Here is a 1,084-nt window from a genome sequence, read left to right on the forward strand (position 1 = left end):
TCTTCTTTTTCGTAATTTAGACTCAATTTTTTTAATTGAAAAAATTGGTCAAACATAATTTACTTTTCAATCACTGAAAAAAGTATTTCTCAAATAAATTGGTCAAGCACAATTTTTTTTTATCCAAAAGTCTTCTTTTACAAAGCTATTTTAATAAAAGTGCTTCCCAAAATAAGCAGTTTTTGACAGCTATTTTAAAGTTGAGTGTAGTGTGAATTGAGATATGGTGGAGAATAAAATGGAAGGACATGAAATTCAAACAAATTTCATTTGTGCAAAAGCACTTGGTACCACACTGGTGAAGGAAAACACTTCTTATGTGCTTATATATAGGTAATAGAATCATTTCTCCTAGTTCTTAAAAATTGAGAAGAAAGTGTCCCCTCGTGCCCTCTTAGTCGCTCAGCTCGGCTTCGACTTTGGCTTTAAATTTAGTCAGATGATTTGATTGATAGTATTTTTGGACCAAATTTATTTCCTAATTTTCATTATTTATTTTCCAATTTCTGATTTTCAAAAGCAAAACGTAAGTGTCCAGTGTAATTTGCTACCGCCATTTGAGTTCACTAAAATTTTATAATATATATTACTGCTATTACAAAATAATTTTCCTTTCTATACCGAAAGGAATTAATCCTATTTTTAATAAACTTATACGGAGCATTAAAGTACTACTATTACCCGAATTTCCCCTTTAAATAAACCTCTTATTTTAAGTGCTTCAGTCTTTGGACTCTTCACCAAACGGCTTAATTGTTGAATATAAGCATCCACTAAAAGTGATATTTGACTTTCCACTTCCAATTTTCTAGATTATATTATGTCATCGCTGACGAACCTGTCTCGACATTTTTCTTTTCCATCTATGCCAAAAAGTTATTTTTTATATTTAATAAATTGACAATTTAAAATATCATACATAACATAATAAATTTAAAATTACAAGATTTAAAAAATATTTTAACATATTATGCATATCTTTAAAGATTTAAAAGTCTCATTATATTTTTAAATTCCGTCCGATCAAAATAAGACACTTGAATTGGGATACTTTCTCTCTTTATTCTTTTTCCCCCAAAATTCA

Source organism: Lycium barbarum, chromosome 9, assembly GCF_019175385.1.
Source record: "Lycium barbarum isolate Lr01 chromosome 9, ASM1917538v2, whole genome shotgun sequence".
In the NCBI taxonomy this organism is placed as follows: Eukaryota; Viridiplantae; Streptophyta; class Magnoliopsida; order Solanales; family Solanaceae; genus Lycium; species Lycium barbarum.